General features: G+C 40.8%; 1 protein-coding gene across 1 annotated transcript in view; it reads right to left on the bottom strand.

The window, feature by feature from the left end:
* The window catches only part of LOC114664931 (gastrula zinc finger protein XlCGF57.1-like), a 607208-nt gene that overhangs the window by 199827 nt on the left and 389892 nt on the right, over positions 1-17489 (bottom strand). The gene's annotated exons all lie outside the window — the stretch shown is intronic.

The raw sequence follows: 17489 nt of genomic DNA, 5'->3' as shown, positions 1-17489 counted from the left end.
CCCGGAAGTGCTTTCCCCCGAGGATCAAGGACTGGCCGGATGCCCAGGGAAAAGAAGTGCCACTCTCCCGGTTCCTCCTTCCTCCAGGCATCCTGGTGGGGCAGGGTTCCTGGTCGTCTATCACAATATATATATATATTGTGACAGATTAAGGTCTCCGTGACCCCTTGAACCCTCAGACTAGACGTCAGACACCAGGTAAAAGTCCAAATATAATGTTTATTTAGACAATTATGTGCACAAAGCACCCTCCTCTCCACAATACTCAATAATAAACACAATAATCAATCACACTCCCAGACGCGTTGCCACCCTTCCACCCAGCTCAGCTCAATGTCTGGGATTTCCCATCGTCCTTTTATACACCCTGACCCGGAGGTGTTCCTGTCCAATCCGTCCACAGTTCCTTATCCCTTCCGGGTCAGGGTAAACAGTCCTTTTCTTCAACCCGGGAGCACATCATATCTTCCTGTCACGTGACCGTGACGTACTCCCGGGTTATAGGGCGCATAAGAGTCCACGAGCCCCCTTACAGCGACTCCCGGTGGCCCCCAAGGTATCCAGCAGGGCTGTGTATAAAAACTACATAGTCCAGGTGGCCCTGCTGGAACTCGGGGCCCGTCCACGATGTTGGGAGAGCTCCTCCTGGCGGCCTGGGGGTGAGGACCAGAGTAAAAAGCCGGCAATCCTTCACAATATATATATATATACAGTGCATCTGGAAACTATTCACAGCGCATCACTTTTTCCACATTTTGTTATGTTACAGCCTTATTCCAAAATGGATTAAATTCATTTTTTTCCTCAGAATTCTACACACAACACCCCATAATGACAACATGAAAAAAGTTTACTTGAGATTTTTGCAAATGTATTAAAAATAAAAACATTAAGAAAGCACATGTACATAAGTATTCACAGCCTTTGCCATGAAGCTCACAATTGAGCTCAGGTGCATCCTGTTTCCCCTGATCATCCTTGAGATGTTTCTGCAGCTTCATTGGAGTCCACCTGTGGTAAATTCAGTTGATTGGACATGATTTGGAAAGGCACACACCTGTCCATATAAGGTCCCACAGTTGACAGTTCATGTCAGAGCACAAACCAAGCATGAAGTCAAAGGAATTGTCTGTAGACCTCTGAGACAGGATTGTATCGAAGCACAAATCTGGGGAAGGTTACAGAAAAATTTCTGCTGCTTTCTCTTGGTTGGACTTCCTTCTGCCGCCTTTCCACCTTTCCTCTCAAGCGTTGCCTTCTTCCTCCCGACTGCGGCTCATCTACTTGAGGGTGGCAGCCTCTTTTATATCTACCCAGATGTGCTCCAGGAGCTCTGTGAGGGTCTCCTGGTGGCACTTCCGAGTGTGGTGGAAGTTTTGACATCCAGGGCTCTTCAATCCTCAGGGCGTCCCCCCGTGGTGGCCACAGGCCCCAGTAGGATTGAGCTTCCATGCTCGGTTCCTGTGGCTCCCATACAGACCAGGGAGGCTGCCCCCTCTTGGCACAGAGGAGTTATAATCCATCTCCTGGTCCTTCCAGGAGTCCCGACCAGGCATGGGTCCTGGCCGTCTGCCACAGTACATACGGTATATTTGAACTGCTTCTTTTCCACTTTTTTGTATAACACTTTGGTTCAGTTTTGGCTGTTGCATGTGCTTTATAAATAAAGTTTGCATTGCCTTATAAAACATTATTTTAATGCATAACACTAAAAAATGCAGATCTGAGACAATAGATTGCAAAGAGGAGGTTGGTTTGCAACATTTATTGTAAAATAGTTAATCAGTAATTAAAATCTAGGACTAGAATTGTAGGTTGTAACAGAACAATGAGGGGCATGTATTTTTATGTTATACTTTCTCACAAAACACAGTCATTGTTCTTTTTCCTCTCACGTTACCTAAAAACAGATGTATGTCTTCCATATGTGAAAAAAGGAAAGGAAGGGTCTAAGGACATATTTGCTTACATCTTAATATGGAAACTCAGATAGCAAATCAGACTTCTGAATGGCCTCCTGTATGTCGTCTTCCTCCATTGACTGTAATAACGAGAGTGAGACTCACCCCCTGATCACAGGTTTACTCTCAGCACACCACTTCTCTGCCTCCATAAGATGCTCATAGATTCTGTGTTGCTGTAACACTTTTTATGAAAAAATATATCTTTAAATGGTCATCGTAAAGCTTAGAGCTTTTTCCTCCATATTTACAAGGAATGTAAAAAAAGGAAAGAGAAAAAATAATGTATAGTATACTCTTCATTTGTTATACACTGTAGCAGTAGAGCGTATTAGTGCTCCCTTGAACCCTCAGGTACCACTCCAAACACCAGGTAAAATTATAACTATTATTTATTATATAACAATAACGTGCACTAAGCATTCTCCCCTCCACACTACTAATACAAATACCAACCAACTACAATAATCAATAAACCAATCCTCCACTCCCAGACACTTCGCCACCCTACCTCCCAGCTCAGCTCAGTGTACTGGGCTTCCCAGAGTCCTTTTATACACCCTGACCCGGAGGTGTTCCTGCCCAATCAGTCCACAGTTCCTTATTCCTTCCGGGTCAGGGTAAACAGTCCTTTTCTTCAACCCGGACACACGTCATCCCTTCTGGTCATATGATGATGACGTGTTTCCGGGTTATAGGGTATGCATAAGTCCTTGAGCCTCCCTGCAGCGTCCTCTGGTGGGCCCCACGGTGTCCAGCAGGGTTGGGAATAAAAACTCCACTGTCCATAATTCCTTGCTGGTCTTTGGGGCACTCCCATGCCACAGGGAGGGCTCCATCTAGCGGCCTGGGGGTGCTGTCCGGGGTAAACAGCCGGCCATCTCCCACAACACTAATAGCATTGTTGCTTTCTACAAGTCTTCAATGTTTCTCACAATACACTTTTATTAACACAGCACACAGTGCATTGAACATTTTCTAAGGCCTTTAAGAGTTGTATTTCTGTGTCAGAAGACGTAAAACAGGCTTTTAGTCTTTGACTCCTACTGGTTAATAATTAACAGTTTGCATCCGAGACAAGCATTACAAGTCTTCTCATACCTTTTATTCACTATATAATGAACATTCTAAGCCACCATTAACAAAATGTACTTAATCTTTCTTAGGAAGTTAATAAAATAAGGCGTCTGTCCTCAAGGCTGACATACAGCACATTGTACAGAGAAACCACAAAATGGTCATTTGGTAACCTGCACAACATTAAATACAGACATACACAAAAAAAGTTATAATATGAGATGGTCATACCAGCAACATGATAATTCCACAGTCATGGGTATTTCTCTGACTTGGAAGGCCCTAATATAAGGAGTGAAAAATGAATCAAAGAAAAACATAAAATACTGATATACAGTAAACTGTTGACAATTACGTTTAAACAAAAATAGTGGAAATGACCGCTTGTGACACACCTTGTCTTGCCTCTGTAGACAGTAAGATCTGCCGAACAATGGAAAGTGCAGGATTAGCTCAGCATTTTGAACTGTATTTAAAAAATTCTAATTTAGAAATCTAACAATCAGTATTGTTTGCAAGTGAAATAGCCCAGTTTACAATAAAACACACACACATACACTACTAACATAATTACCTGCATATTTTATAACAGGGGCTTCGTGGCTCTGAAGGTGAGCAGCAGGATGCTGCGGTCTCCCTGCTTTTTGGGCACTTGGACTCATTTTAATAATTTAAACAATGTAATCAAAGTTGGCTTTATATTCTCTGCCTTTATGGAGAAATGTGGCTGTGGAAATCAAGACAAAAATAAAATGGAAGACTAATTTGGCAGAAAGCGCGATCATGCTTTTATAAATAGTTAACTTAACTACAGAAAAGTCAAGTTAAACAAGATATTTAACAAACGTTAATGACAACGATAAACATAAATAACTTTCATAATTTACACTTTTGTTACACTAACAACAGAGCGCATAAATAAGTTAAAATGTTAATAGGTGAAATAATAAGACAAATATTAGAAAGAAATAATACAAGGAAAAAAGTATTAATTAAAACGATATGCTTATAAATAGGAAATTTTCGTGATGAAAATAAACACAAAACAGTCGGATTTGCTTTATAAAATCGTACATCTCATTCGTTTAGTTTAATGGCTCTAAAGTTTCTATAAATAAACTGAGCATTTTGATCTGTGAGTCCATACCTGGCTCTGTTGTGTCCTTGTTCCATAAACGCTTTCAGCTCCTTTTCTTTTTCAGTTTTGGAAAAACTGTCCAGCTGCTCTTCTCCTCTCTACGGAGCTCGTGGGGCGGACTGGGGACGGCCGCGGCGAGGAAGGCCGAGTCTTCGACCTGCAGCTGAACCCTTCTCAGAGTTTTGGCGGTCCTCAAGTTTGACGACACTTACAAAATAAAACATAATACATATACAAAAAAAATGAAAACTATGAAAAGTTTAACTACATAATTATTGATTACAGTTTAGGTATTTCAATAATGTCCTTTGATTCTTTTTAATACTTCTTCCCCATCCTTTTCTTTTTTGTAAAAGTAGCACCGCTCTATTTTTTTGGTTTCATCTTGAGATTGAGAGAATAATAATAATGAAACTGAAGGGTTCATCCCTTTAGGTCAGAATTAGTCGACGGAGAGAATCATCAGTCATAGTAAGTCGTAGAACTGGTCAAGATTCGTATTTGTAAAATATAACATTGCAACAAATGTATTTGTAACAGTTATTAAACATGAGCAATGGTTTAATTCTGACATAGATAACACACATTAACTTGCCAAAGCTCTATCAAACAAAATTGTTAAAAAAAGTCTAAAAATTCTAGTATAACGTTTATTAAAATATGCCGTCTTTATAAAAGAGCCCCCTGGGGTATATAAACTAATGTCAACAGGTGGAATGTATTATAAGACAAAGAACAGTTTAAATGAAAGAAAATAACATGCCTCTCTCGTGGAGCCCCAGCTCTTTTAATAAATATTCCCCAGTTAACATTGTGTCATTATTATTACTCCTGTTATTATATTAAACTTACTCTTTTCTTGAGATCATATTTAATCGACCGCCGTTTGGGGTTCCACAGCCATGATGTTGTATGTTTATAAATAAATAAAAAACGAACCTTGACATTGGAATTAACCCTCTTCTTTGCCATAATGCAAGCAAGCGCATTTGTGAAGGTCAAAATCAATGAGTTCGCCATGAAGAAAAGACGCCATTGTCGCAGCGGCTCTTCATTTGAACCCTGAACGACAGCTTGGGGGGTGCTTAAATAACCCTCAATCTCATGATTGGTGAGACAGAAAAACATCCTTATCATCAAAATTTCAAAGTTGAGCAATATGTCTGAGCTAAGACCCCAAGTCCCCAAGACTGATCACAGGTCAGACGTCTTGAACTTTGCAGCCTTGTAACCTTTTTTCCCTGAGCCATTTCACTTAGAGGAACTAAACAGAAAAGGCAGTTTGAATCATATAGAAACCACTTTCCTAAGCCCTTGCGTAACATATTTTTTGTCAGTTCATAAATCAGGCTTTCTTATTTGGCAGGGTTTCAAGCATTGCTTTTGAAATTCAGTTACAAAATACACAGAGTACAAGGTGCTCAAGAGAACATTCTTCTTCTACACCATCCCAGTCAAATCTGTCACAAGTGGTGATAGTGCCGTCCTTTAGTTCAAATGACAAAGGTGGTTGCATTTCATATTCTGCGCATAGTACAATCTCAGGTTCGGATTACAATGTCACAAAAAAAAAATCAGTAGTGATATATGTATAACCTAAACTGACAAAATAAGTTTGGGAGATATGGAAGGATCGCAAAAAAGATCTGTTATGGAATCATTCCCACTTAGAATCGCTAGCAAAAATGTGATGGCTAATGTGCATATTTCTTCTAATCATTGCCACTTGACATAAGTAAGAATTCCGCCATTGTAAAGGCTGACAAACACAGTGGCGGATCAGCTGAATTCGCTGTGCTGGTACAAAAATTTCAAAGCTGTCAATCCGGAGCAGATCAGAGAGGTTGAGAGACACGGTTACTGACACGCTGTCTCACAGACACACACAGAGGACACTCTAGAGAGCCCTGTTAGTATTAAGTGAACCACACTCTGTAGTTGATATCTACTGTACTGTATATGTAAAGTATAATGTGAATAAAATTATGTGTTGCATGACTAATCACACCTGTCATTCAATCAGAAACAGCGCCATGGACATCACTGTACTCGCCTTTGTGGTGAAAAGAGAACTTGGCGATTATGGAGGTCGGCATTAAAGATCCACTTGAGTGCTGCGGCAACACAGAGTAATGAGATAAACACATCTGGACCCCTTGTTGAAGAAAAACATCTAAATTTACCAGCAACATCCCTGCCTCGTGTACACATTCTTTATGGTCCCGATATGTGATCCATTGTAAAAACAACTAAACAAAAGTTTCTTCAATTTCTAAATTTTAATTGGATCAACGTATTTTACTTAAAATTTGAGTCCAGTATTCTTCTGTTTATTGTTTGAATTTGTTTGAGAAAAAGTTGAATAAAATTTAAAATAGATGCCATGATAAACTGAAAAAGAGAGTTGGCTGAAAATTCATTGACTGCATATGCACCTGTTCGTTTCATCAACTTATTTCACTTCTTCTCGCCCTATTGTTTCAGTGAGCACTCCTGGATTGTTGATCTCTTGGCTGGAAAAGGAATTTTGCTCGACTGCAGCCAGTTATTTTCACAATTAGTACGTCACTGTGGTTGATATACTACTAGAATAAATCAGGTACAATATTTTGGCAGTGTGACCTTGGTATTCCCAACATTTTCATGTCTCCTTCCATATCAAGCTGACAGCAATGGTGGATCGTTTGGTAACGTTCATTTGCTAAAAAAACTGACACGATAACCTGTTAGTAGTACCATTACATAAAATGTATTTCCTATTTTCGATTGTTCTGCTAGACGTGTCTGGAGAAAAGAGGAGAGGAGGAAGGTAAAGAGAGTGGAACTGAGGGTAGGAACTTTGAATGTTGGCAGTATGACTGGTAAGGGGATAGAGTTAGCAGATATGATGGAGAAAAGGAAGGATGATATATTGTGCATGCAAAAGACTAAATGGAAGGGGAGTAAGGCCAGGTGGAACGGAGGGGGATTCAAATTGCTCTATCATGGTGTGGACAGGAGGAGAAATGGAGTAGGGGTTATTCTGAAGGAACAGTATGTCAAGAGTGTCCTTGAGGTGAAAAGAGTGTCAGACAGAGTGATGATTATGAAGCTGGAAATTGGAGGTTTGATGATGAATGTTATTGGTGCATATGCCCCACAAGTTGGGTGTGCAATGAATGAGAAAGAAGTTTTCTGGAGTGAGGTGGATGAAATGATGAACAGTGTACCCAAGGGACAGAAAGTGGTGCTTGGAGCGGATTTCAATGGACATGTTGGTGAAGGTGATAGAGTAGAAGAGGAGGTGATGGGTAGGTGTGGTGTGAAGGAGAGGAATGAAGAAGGTCAGATGATAAAGTATTTTGCAAAAAGGATGGGCATGGCTATAGTGATTACGTATTTTAAGAAGATGGAGGAACATAAGGTGACGTACAAGAGTGGAGGATGATGCACACAAGTGGATTACATCCTATGCAGAAGAGACAATCTGAAGGAGTTTAAAGACTGCAAAGGGGTGGCAGGGGAAAGTGTAATTAGATAGCATAGGATGGTGGTCTGTAGGATGACACTGGAGATCAAGAAGAGGAGGAGAGTGAGGGCAGAGCCAATGATCAAATGGTGGAAGTTGAAAAAGGAAGACTGCAAGGTTGAGTTTAAGGAGGAGGTAAGAAAGGCACTGGATGGCAATGAAGAGCAGCCAGACATCTGGGCAACTACAGCAGAAGTTGTAATTGTGACAACAAGAAGTGTGATTGGTGTGACATCTGGACAGAGGATGGAGGAAAAGGAAACATATTGGTGGAATGGGGAAGTACAGGAGAGTATACAGAGGAAGAGGATGGTGAAAAAGAAGTGGGATAGTCAGATAAATGCAGAAATTAGACAAGAGTACAAGGAAATAAGGCGTAAGGTGAAGAGAGAAGTGGCGAAGGCTAAAGAAAAGGCGTATGATGAGTTGTATGAGAGGTTGGACACTAAGGAGGGAGAAAAGGACCGATGGGCTAGACAGAGGGACCGAGCTGGGAAAGATGTGCAGCAGGTTAGGGTGATAAAGGATAAAGATGGAAATGTACTCACAAGATGGAAAGAGTACTTTGAGAGGTTAATGAATGAAGACAATGAGAGAGACAGAAAGTTGGATGATGTGGAGATAGTGAAACAGGAAGTGCAACGGATTCGCAAGGAAGAAGTAAGGGCAGCTATGAAGAGGATGAAGAATGGAAAGGCCTTTGGTCAAGATGACATACCTGTGAAAGCATGGAGGTGTTTAGGAGAGATGGTAGTGGAGGTTCTAACCAGATTGCCTGAGGAGTGGAGAAGTGTACCCGTGCCAGTATTTAAGAATAAAGGGGGTGGGCTGAGCTGTAATAAGTACAGGGGGATAAAATTGATGAGTCACAGCATGAAGTTATGGGAATGAGTAGTGGTGATGAGTAGTGAGCAGCAGTATGGTTTCATGCCAAGAAAGAGTACCACACATACGATGTTTGCTCTGAGGGTGTTGATGGAGAAGTATAAAGAAGGCCAGAGGGAGTTGCATTGTATCTTGGAGGTGGGATTACATCAGGGATCGGCTCTGAGCCCTTTCTTATTTGTAATGGTGATGGACAGGTTGACAACAACAACAACAACATTTATTTATATAGAACATATTCATACAAATAATGTAGCTCAAAGTGCTTTACATGATGAAGAAAGAGAAAAATAGACCAAATAAGAATTAAAATAAGAGAACGCTAGTTAACATTAAATAAAAGTAAGGTCCGATGGCCAGGGAGGACAAAAAAAACAAAAAAAACTCCAGAAGCTGAAGAAAAAATAAAATCTGCAGGGGTTCCAGGCCAAGAGACTGCCCAGCCCCCTCTAGGCATTCTATCCAACATAAATGACATCAATCAGTCCTCATTGTATTCAAGGTCCTCATGGAAGATCTTGATGATAACGGTCACAAGGACTTCTGGTCTTTAATCCATCAATGTACAGTAATCCCTCCTCCATCGCGGGGGTTGCGTTCCAGAGCCACCTGCGAAATAAGAAAATCCGCGAAGTAGAAACCATATATTTATATGGTTATTTTTATATTGTCATGCTTGGGTCACAGATTTGCGCAGAAACACAGGAGGTTGTAGAGAGACAGGAACGTTATTCAAACACTGCAAACAAACATTTGTCTCTTTTTCAAAAGTTTAAACTGTGCTCCATGACAAGAAAGAGATGACAGTTCAGTCTCACAATTAAAAGAATGCAAACATATCTTCCTCTTCAAAGGAGCAAACAAATCAATAGGGCTGTTTGGCTTTTAAGTATGCGAAGCACCGCGGCACAAAGCTGTTGAAGGCGGCAGCTCACACCCCCTCTGTCAGGAGCAGAGAGAGAGAGAGAGAGAGAGACAGATACAAAAATCAATACGTGCCCTCACAAAGCAGCTGCACAGAAGGTAGCCAACGTGAAGATAATCTTTCAACATTTTTAGACGAGCGTCCGTATCGTCTAGGTGTGCGAACAGCCCCCCTGCTCAATCCCCCTACGTCAGGATCAGAAAAAGTCAGCGCAAGAGAGAGAAAAGTAAGCTGGGTAGCTTCTCAGCCATCTGCCAATAGCGTCCCTTGTATGAAATCAACTGGGCAAACCAACTGAGGAAGCATGTACCAGAAATTAAAAGACCCATTGTCCGCAGAAATCCACGAACCAGCAAAAAATCCGCGATATATATTTAAATATGCTTACATATAAAATCCGTGATGGAGTGAAGCCGCGAAAGGCAAAGCGCGATATAGCGAGGCATCACTGTAGTGTGAGAGGCGGCAGGCAGCTTATCCCGGCCAACACATCCAGGCCACTAGATGGAGTCCTCCCTGCAGCATGGAGGTGCCCGGGTTCCTGCATGGCATCATGGGAGATGGAGTTCGACTTCACAGCCCTGCTGGTGCCATCGGGTGACGCGGCAGGGAGACGCAGGGATTTTTATTTTCCCTAAGTACTCCCAAGTCACGGGGATGGAAGAACAGAAGTACTTCCCAGCTGAAGAAAAGTATAAGGCTTCATCTGACCCAGAAGTGCTATTGAATCACATGGACTGAAGGACAGGAGCACTTTCAGGTCAAGGACTATTTAAAGGACTGGTTGCAGACCCAGCAGGCTGAGCCAGAGTTTGGGAGGGAGTGTGACGGAGCTGCTGGGAGTGGAGGATTGGTTTATTGTACTGTATTGTTATTGTGATTATTGATTTATGGTGGTGGAGGTGCTTTGGGGCACTTTGAAGAAGAAAATTAAAATACTTCTGTGTGCTTTTAAACCAGTGTCTGCATCGGTGTGTTGGGTTTCACAGGGCAATAGCTCCCTCAAGCGTCCACATACTTACAGTAGAGACATCACGGTGCTTTGATTAGGTGGTGGTTGCGCAGATCGCCACCACATAAAACCGGAAAAAGAACAGAAGAGAGAGTAGGGGTTAGTATGGATTTTGGAGCCACCGTGAATAATAATGATAATTAATTGAATACACAGAGCATCAGGATTAAACTAAAATGAAGCTATGAAAAAGCCATGTTAAAGTAATGTGACAAATGAGATTAGACAGGAGTCCCCTTGGACTATGATGTTTGCTGATGACATTGTAGCAAGAGTAGGGAGCAGGTTGAGAAGACCCTGGAGAGGTGGAGATATGCTCGGGAGAGGAGAAGAATGAGGGTCAGTAAGAACAAGACAGAATACATTTGTGTGAATGAAAGGGAGGTCAGTGGAATGGTGGGGATGCAGGGAGTTGAGTTGGTGAAGGTGGATGAGTTTAAATACTTGGGATCAACAGTACAGAGTAATGGGGATTGTGGAAGAGAGGTGAAAAAGAGAGTGCAGGTAGGGTGGAATGTGTGGAGAAGAGTGTCAGGAGTGATTTGTGAGAGACGGATATCAGCAAGAGTGAAAGGGAAGGTCTACAGGACGGTAGTGAGACCAGCTATGTGTTGGAGATGGTGGCACTGACCAGAAAGCAGGAAACAGAGCTGGAGGTGGCAGAGTTAAAGATGTTAAGATTTACATTGGGTGTGACGAGGATGGACAGTATTAGAAATGAGGACATTAGAGGGTCAGCTCAAGTTGGATGATTTGGAGACAAAATCAGAGAGGTGAGATTGCATTGGTTTGGACATGTGCAGAGGAGAGATGCTGGGTATATTGGGAGAAGGATGTTAAGGATAGAGCTGTCAGGGAAGAGGAAAAGAGGAAGGCCTAAGAGAAGGTTTATGGATGTGGTGAGAGAGGACATGCAGGTGATGGGTGTAACAGAACAAGATGCAGAGGAGAGGAAGATATGAAAAAAGATGATCCACTATGGCAACCCCTAACACGAGAAGCCGAAAGAAGAAGAAGAAGAAGAAGAAGAAGATTACGTTTTCCTCATTTTTATTTAAGTTCATGGTTCCGGGAGGCTAGAAAAGATTCCACCTTGCCTTTATACATTATCACCACACACAAAATGAAGAAAAAGTCAAATTCACTCTGTTAACACAGATACTGCTAAAACATCTGCCCAAACGTTCTTCTCATTATGCCTTTTTGACAATACTAAAATGTGCATTAAATCGACCTCCAAACAGTTATACCTTCACTTTGTATGTATTTATTAAATTTACTGTATGCAACTACGAATGTATTTATGCAGCCTACTTGGCGTCTTCGTACTTGGGCCTCTTACACTGGACTTCTTTAATAAAGGGCTCTTAATGTGTAACAGGACATTAGCCAGTTCAAGACACACCCACGTATTCACGTTAATAGGTGAGGTGCTTTAGAGTCTTGATCGTCTACTGACACTGTTATGTGACAAGCAAAATGAAAACTTACAGCTGGAACCAATCAAATCTTGTCAGCGCATGTGCAGAGTGGGATACTGTACTTTATAAGTAGATTAGAGAATGATTACTTTTATATACTGTGGAATGTGGCCTGGACACAGACAGGTAGACATGATTTAAGCACCACACACACACGTTTATTTACAGTCACTATTTACACAAGTACACACAAACCCCCAAACTCCCCTAAAGTCCAAGCCTATATCCAATGTCTCTTCTTCCTTCAAGCCGCCTCCACTCCTCTTCACCAAGACCTCATCTCTCGACTTCCCGACTCCAACCATCGAATGGAGGGAGGCGGCCCCTTTTATCCCCACCCAGATGTGCTCCAGGTGCCTCCCAATAATCCTCTGCCGGCACTCCCCAGTATGGCGGAAGTACTGGCTGCGCACCCGGAAGCACTCCAGGTGTCCCTGGTCTTCTTCCCCCCCAGCACTTCTCGGTGTGGTGGAAGTGCTGAGGGCCAGGTCTCCAAAGGCATTGGGGCACCCCCTGGTGGTGACCATGGGCCCTTATAGGGTTGAGCTTCCAAGCTCAGTTCCCGTGGTCCCCAAGCCACCAAGGTGGTCGCCCCCATGTGGTCTGGGGGAGGCGTAAGCCCTCCTCCAGTCCTCCAGGGCATCCCGGCTGGGTACCACCCCCAGCCACCCGTGACAATCCTCTTTAATAAAATCCCTGTGTGCGTCCAGGTGTCCGTGTGTGTGTGTCTTCTGGTGAAGTGCGCATGCGCGGGGTACGGTGCGATGCGCGATATTACTGTCAGAGAAAGTTACAGGCGTTTTATGGAAATACAAACCAGTATTACTGGGAGAGGAAATTAAAGATACACAATACAGTGACTCATATTACAGCCACATACAAGCCAGTATTACTGTCAGAGGAGATTAAAGGTATATTACGGAGGTACAAGACAGTATTACTGTCACAGAAAATTAAGGACACACAATACATGGCGGCAGCCCACGAAGAACGGTCAGCTTAGCAAGTAAACATCAACAAAAGAAAGGCTGAAAGAAAGAAAAATACGACCAACAAAAAGAATGAGGTCAAAGTCCCTTGCCATTTAATATAGACTGTTACTACTAATGTTTATACGCTACTGTTCTAGCGCCCATTATTGTAACAAGTTAAATGACTAGTATAAATATAAACCTAGATAATGTACTGTTTAACAGGTGTATCATTTGCTTGTTGAATGCCTTGGACTCATGTCTATGAAACAGGCAGTGTAAAATAAAGGCTGCCTGGCCATAATCTTATCACGTAAGTCTTGCTGTGCTACACTTGATGTTTTAATGTTTTACTTGCCTAAAGTTTTATAAAAAATCTTCCCATTTCAGGTTTGTCACCTTATCAGTGTCGACATCTGCTCCTAATCCGTGATCATTGCTAAGTTCATTCTATTAACTGGTATAATTACCATTGAATAGTTGGCTATTATATTGATTTTTTTTATTGCATGTTATCTTATATTTTACTTTAATCATGCAGTGTGTAAATGAATACAGAATAGCCTTAACCTAGCAAAGAGAAAGTGGGTTCTTAAAACATAAATGAAATTATTTAAATGACTTCCACATTATTTTGGACTAGATTAGATACTAGCATTTTTTGTCTTAAAATATTATTACATATTTTATAGTAATTGTAGTTATTTTTTTTTTGTTTATTCAATTATTAAATTTCATATGCAACACAGGTCTGTGCCCAAATTTCAAAGGATTACTCAGATAAACCTGAAGGAAACATTCCTGACTTCCCTGGAGAAACTGCACTCCTCAGCCTTAATCAGGCCACACTGAGCAAAAGGTGGCAAAGTGGGACGGGAAATGCAGAGCTTATTGGATAAACACGTTAGTAATTAGCAGAGTTATCAACAATCACAGACTCTGAGTATAACATCTATTAATTGCTTCAAACTGGAAATTTTTTATCAATATGCTATTAATAAATTACTCAGAATACAGTACACCCCCAAAATTCGCGGGTGTTACGTTCCTGAAAAACCGCGAATCTTGGATGTGGTTAAAAAAATGCCTTTTTTTTATAGTTTAAACCCTAAATATTCCCCCAAAACACTTTAATTTAATTTCTATCTCGGCTTAATACATTACCTAAAAAAAAGAATGTAAAGGTAAACTTGTATACTGTACTGCAGTGGTTTTCAAACTGTGGGAAGTAACAAAAAAGGAGGCGCGAAGATGTGAAAAAAAGAAAACAAGAATCGAAAATATGAAAAATACATCTATTGAAACCAAAACAAATTAACTTAAACTACATTCTGATACTAGAAAAATAAATATAGAGTTAGATAAATGTTGATAAAAGTTAAGTAGGTATAATAAAATATGCATCTATGATATATTATTAATTAAAAAAGAACAAATTGGTATTAGTGGGCTCCTTTCAAAAAAAAGTTAGGGCGGAGCAATTAAAACTGTTATGAACACTTGGGTCGCAAATACTTAAAGGTTCAGAAACGCTGCTGTACTGCTATGTCTCCTGCAGTGCTAGAATGTAAAATACCAATGTTACCGCTATATGTACTGTAGTTCATGCAGGCGCGTTTGCATTGCCAGAAGCCTTAGAAATTGCAGGGCATTTCAGTGGCATCTTGGGGCTTTAACAATTACACTGCCACATACCTGGGGGTTAATGTACCCCTGGATGCCAAATACTTTTTTGCTGCACTTTAAGTAAACATCACAATTCACAAAGAAAAAGTAGTACTAGGGTGTTGTACCGTGTTAGCCATTATGAATGTAGAGAAAAGCCAAGCAAAATGACACCTTTTATTGGCTAACTAGAAAGATTACAATATGCAAGCTTTCGAGGCAACTCAGGCCCCTTCTTCAGGCATCTTGCATCTTGCCTGAAGAAGGGGCCTGAGTTGCCTCGAAAGCTTGCATATTGTAATCTTTCTAGTTAGCCAATAAAAGGTGTCATTTTGCTTGGCTTTTCTCTACAAAGAAAAAGTGAAATTTTAATAGAACACATTTTTCTTCCATGCAAAGAGCATCACAATTACTGCATCACTGATCATTTTACACACTGCTAATGAACTGTGTAAAAACTACCTGAACAATATGTACAAAGTGCAACTGACACCATGGATGAAATTAAGTAAACCACCGAGCCAACTGCGCTTGAACTTGCAGCACGCAAGCACACAGAGGTAAATGCTGACGCTGTCTCAATCCCAGAAACAGTGAGGCTGCAGGGTATCATGCTTGGGTCACAGAATTGCACAGAAACACAGGAGATTGTAGAGACAGGATTCAAACACTTCCAACAAAAATGTCTCTTTCAGAAGTAAAACGAGCTGAGTATGCAGTTAGTTATTGATTAAAGAATAGACAAACATCATAAGGGAGCACAATGGGAGCGGGACCCCCAACAAGAGCAGAGGATGTCTGGGGAAGGAGAGAGAAACAAAGCAATCAGCCAAAAAGGACAGGTGCTGTTCAGGCTTTTAAGTCAGCTCCTGTGTGCTCACAAATGGCACTGGGAAATGACTATAGCTGGCTGTGGTGGTTTAAGGGTTAAGAGGAACAAAACGGAAAACACTCAGCTGGAGATGCATCACAGTCGATCAGCAGCAAAGAGAAATGAATAACGCTGTAGCGGTCTGGTGCCGCTAAGATTCACACCGTCGAGAAGACAGCAATTTATTAATTTTTATTGTGGAGATTCCAGGATGCACCCAGCCTTGACCCGACCCGCATGCACTCACAAACAGAGACAAAAACAAAACAAATTGGTAATCAAACAGCAAATAAAGTATGTAATGAAAACAAATGAAATAAATGAAAACAACGATACCACCCCTGTTCCCCTTATAGCGATTACATATTAAATACAACAAAGCACCAACAAAACACACACAGTAAATCATGAAAAATGGCAACGGATGAAATGTAATGATGAAAATAGATAGTCCAGAGATCCGCACGTTGAATGGGAATGTAAAGATAGTCCTACTGCTAGTTCCTGAAATGGTGAAGACGGGTGGACAGGTTCAGGAGTTCTCCTTTCTTTGCAGGATGGCCATGAATCCACTTACAGTCCTCATGTACACAGGCAGACAGCAGACAATCCAGACACACGAAACGATCCAGGACGAAACGAATAAGTACAGGTAACCCAACGGAAGGCAAGCAGAGAGGCAGGAACTTGAAACACAAATTACAAAAACTTTTTTTTTTTTTTGGTCACCGGCCCCCTTTCTAAAAGCCGCGCTGACATCCTTTGACCCCAACAGCCCCAGCACCCTCAGCAGAAGACCAATCAGAGCCACTGCTGGGAGTCGCAGTTTCAAATTCTATTGGCTACTTTCACCATCCCAAACTGCGTTTCCCTCAGCGGTTGCTTCCTGTTCTCTCTACAGTACAGTATTGCCATGAAAAAAGCCATAAAAATTGCGGAGGATATTTGCGGTTTCTGCTAACAATTATTAGATAGGTTCTAAGGAAAAATCCATGAATGACTGAGGCCACGAACTCTGAACCGTGACTTCGTGGGGTCTATGTATATTTTTCTAACTACACAGATTACAGTTGTTGTTGCATACATAAAGACAATGGCTCTTCAATGTCTTTCATACTATTTATGGCCTTGTAAGCACCTATTGATTTTAAACATTTATTTTTTGTAAAATTAAGCTTTTCAAATATCTGAACATTATATAAACAAAAATACATCACAACACTAGCAGTTGGTTAGATAATATAGCTAATTTGGCTGCAAGTTCACAGGTTTACTGGATTTAGGTAAGTGTACCATGTTCTGGGTGTGAGCCAAGTTAGTTCTGAATGACCTGTTCATTTAATATACCTTAAGGAGAAAATTAAAGCAAAATAAATTATCATTATTCTACAATGAACCTTTCAGGCTTACAAGCAATTAGTAAACGACCTGTGCTAGTAGTGAGAAAAAATAAAACGTTTTTCAGTTCATTTAAATGCCATAAAGGCTGCCTAAAATGTAAAGACTCATTAACCTCTGCATTTATTCTGTTTTTTCAGGACATTGACTCCCTTCATATACATGCCAAAGAAATGAAGATGGAAATTCTAGAAGTAATAAAATATCATGATGATCAAACACATGAAGCAACAAATTCTTTGCCAAAAAAAAAAAAAAGTTCTAATACAAATGTAATAATGGCTTGTATTGTTGCTGTTCTCATTTTCACATTGTTCACTCTGCAAAAGGGCCTTTTCCTTTCTTGCACTGCTTTCTGGTTCACTGGCAGTTTTCTGAAATTAGAGCTGCAGGCAAAAGGGAATACAGCCTCAGTGAAATAAATATTTACATCTATGCCTTTCATTTGTAAAACTTAATAGCTTAAACAAAAACATTGGAACTGTGCATGTTTATAGTAATTTGCAAACATAAATTATTTGAACAAAAATTCAAAACTATTTTGATTTGTTTTACTTCCTATTCTGGTAGTTTAAAGCATTAAAAGAAGTAATAATA

Source organism: Erpetoichthys calabaricus, chromosome 1 (genome assembly GCF_900747795.2).
Source record: "Erpetoichthys calabaricus chromosome 1, fErpCal1.3, whole genome shotgun sequence".
Lineage (NCBI taxonomy): Eukaryota > Metazoa > Chordata > Cladistia > Polypteriformes > Polypteridae > Erpetoichthys > Erpetoichthys calabaricus.
The sequence above is the reverse complement of the archived record's forward strand: the minus strand, read 5'-3'. Positions and strand labels throughout refer to the sequence as shown.